General features: G+C 36.7%; 1 non-coding gene across 1 annotated transcript; it reads left to right on the forward strand.

Moving 5' to 3' along the window:
- The first annotated feature begins 2,658 nt into the window (after positions 1–2,658).
- On the forward strand, positions 2,659–2,730 carry Trnad-guc. The gene has a single exon. It is a non-coding gene; the product is annotated as a tRNA-Asp (tRNA).
- Positions 2,731–3,190: the final 460 nt, after the last annotated feature.

The raw sequence follows: 3,190 nt of genomic DNA on the forward strand, positions 1-3,190 counted from the left end.
CTCAGGGAAATCGTCCCATGGGTGCCCTTCACCTAACAATGCGTGTCATAATATAATGAATTTAAAATTCAAGTGCAGAGAACTAATCCCTTCTCTGGAATTGAAGTGTATTGTATGCAGATGTATATAAGCTTAACATTTTAAGAACTTAACCGAATATGTGTAAAACTTATGTGTAAGACCGCGAAAAATTTCTGGCAGAGACGGTGATAAACGAGGGTTAAATATTCATAACGAAAATTAAGAATTTATGTACGGAGTGGACTAGTTATTAATTCGAGCTATCTCATCATTGATAATTGGTAACGGAACGCATCTGCTGAATATTGTTTAGGATATTACCATACAGCAGAACATGCTGACATAACATCAATTACCGTGGTTAATAATGTTGGAAAATTCAATGAAAGATATTAAGCAACCCATCCTAATAGCATGCAAGGTTGTTGCTAGCCTCCTCGAGTTAACCGTACGGCTTGATAAGATTTGTCATTTATCCTAAGTACTCTATTCGTTTTATAAAAAAAATCAAATGGAAAGAGTGAATTTCAGGAATAAATTGACAAATTTTCAGTGGAATTGTTGATGAAAGAGAGCACAATGAGATACTTCAATTAACGTGGTTAATAGTGCTGGAAAATTAGATGAAAGCTATTAAACGCCGTACCCACATTGCACTTGAACAAGGTTGTAGCCAGCCTCCGTGAGTTTTGCTTACGGTTTGCTAAAATTGGCTATCTCAATGCACACTTGCAGAAAAGTTGGCATGTACCGCACTTGCTGAACGCAAGCTGCACTCGACTCTCGCATAGTTTGCCAAAGTTGCGGCAGGAATTTTTGTTTTGTAAAATAATATTTATATTCCTTGCCTTCACCTTTTATTCTTCCGATATTACTTTGAGCGTATAAGCGAGCGAATGTTACCGCGGCGTGGTTTAATTACGGTTGTGATATCCTCGTAATCAAAGGGATTCCAGTGAAGAAGCGCGCATTTTATTCGTTTTCCGACATTGCGCTGTCTTCCTCCGTTAATGGTGATAATGGTATAGTTGGATATGAATGGGTAGCATATTATTTACATCGATAAATATTTTTCATTGTTTTTTTATTGGTAAAAACGTGGAATTATTTTTTCGCCAGTAATAATGCGACTTAATCGTCGTTGTGGTGTATCTGGGTTTAATGGGGCTATGTATCGACATAAATGTAGTTGCAATTAGTGATCCTTAAAAATATTTTATTAATTTTGAGATAGATACTTAGCAGGTCAATGTGATGGTATTTTAGGTTGTGCATATTCCACATTTTCTTCTTCCCTGTTTAATTACCATTTTTAGTATTTTTTCTTTGCGTTTTTCAATATTAATCCTATGTCGTGGCTTGTTTAAATCGTTTACATTTCCGTTCGCCGCAAGGTTACCACTTAGGCAGTTTTACACGGGGCACGGAATTGCGCAGGTTAGAACTGCATTTATATCTAAAATGGCGTGGAATTGCGCGAATACATGGATGAAATTAGAACAGGGGCTATTTTGCCGTCTCGCATCCACGCATTCTCGCATGTGTTCCAGCAATTCACCGCTTTACACGACGCAATTATGATTGCGCCTTCGCACGTGTGTAAGATTGCGCAATTTCGTGTACCGTGTAAAACATAAAAATATCGCAAACTGTCGCAATAATTACAATTCGGAACTATTTGTATATGCAAGCTTGTTGAAAAGTAATGTCAACCTGGCTGAATGTCAAGCTTGCTTTGCTATGTGAGGTATGATCACATACCCATCGATTTTTCTACGTGTGTTCTATTTATGCAAATAATTCTGTGATGCAGGAAATAGCGTCGTTATCCACCGTGTATAAAATATTCAAGTTCAATTTACGTCAAATTAAGTATGTTATTATGAGAGCTCAAATTATTAAGCGATTATTCAAGTAAAAGTGCCACTTCTAGACTGTTATCGAGGTAAATACAATATATAGAAATACAATTTGAATGCTGATTGGATTAATAAGATTGTAGGATACTCGTCCATGTTAGCTCATTATTGGTAATAAACCACGCCTTGTTCTTTCCCACTGGAAGCAATATGCTTGAAACGTTTTATGCACTTTTCTTTAGCTCCTTTTGCCCAATCCAAAGCGGTGCAATTGGTCTTAGCTCTTGATTTTACCTTCTCGAATGCATTATGCGTTAAAGTAACAATAAAATCGCCCATTAAGGGATTGCTGCTTTTCTCTGGTGAATTCATTCGAACCACGAAGGTACTTCCTTTCATTCAAATTTAGCGCCTGTTTCATTACTGCGGATAAGATTAATTAAATTTTGCTTTTCTCATTGTTGAAAAGTACAGAAGTTTCTTTTTTTGTTCTGTAATTTAAAATGTTTTGCAGTCGTATTATATTACAACCGTTAAAAGGTCTGTGTCCCGCAACGAAAAAATACCATGAAGGTGCCCAGTGCGTATCTAGCTCGCATTTCCTAAAACAACGCCGGTCGTCTCATCTTGGGTATACATCGGAAGAATAACGTTATAATAATTGCCTTAATGGTAGCGAATAATACCTCTAAACTTTCATTAACCACTATCAATAAAATATCTGATATCAGTTGAAAAATGGATTAAATACGTAAAATTTCTCACCTCCTTTCGCTGATCCTCGGTAGTATAGTGGTCAGTATCCCCGCCTGTCACGCGGGAGACCGGGGTTCGATTCCCCGCCGGGGAGAATTTTTTTTCATGTCTAAAGTTTTCCATTTTTCCAACAATCATCACTGTCATCAATAAAATTTTTCCACTTGTGAATGATTTTAGTTTTTCGCTGAAATTGTCATAGGTAAACAGTATTCCACGCCGATATTTTTAAAATTTAAAATGTGGCGTAGGAATGCGGTGTACTGCGGGATACGCGGGTACTATGCACATACCATTCCAATTATTGAATCACATAGAGACCTATGAATATGACAATTGTTTATTATTTAAGAAGCTTCGGAAGTTTTTTTGCCGTGAATTATTATTATATTGGTTTAAACCCACGATCTTTCTTCATTCTTATATGCAGATGATGCAATCATTTGGTTAAAATAAAGGTATTCTGGTACAGCATCACCTGGCGAATAAGCTAGTATCCTTATCACCCGATGGACCTAAATCAAGGGTTTTTTTTAGCCATTTACAGTCATTCC

This window comes from Ischnura elegans, chromosome 1, assembly GCF_921293095.1.
Source record: "Ischnura elegans chromosome 1, ioIscEleg1.1, whole genome shotgun sequence".
Taxonomy (NCBI): Eukaryota; Metazoa; Arthropoda; class Insecta; order Odonata; family Coenagrionidae; genus Ischnura; species Ischnura elegans.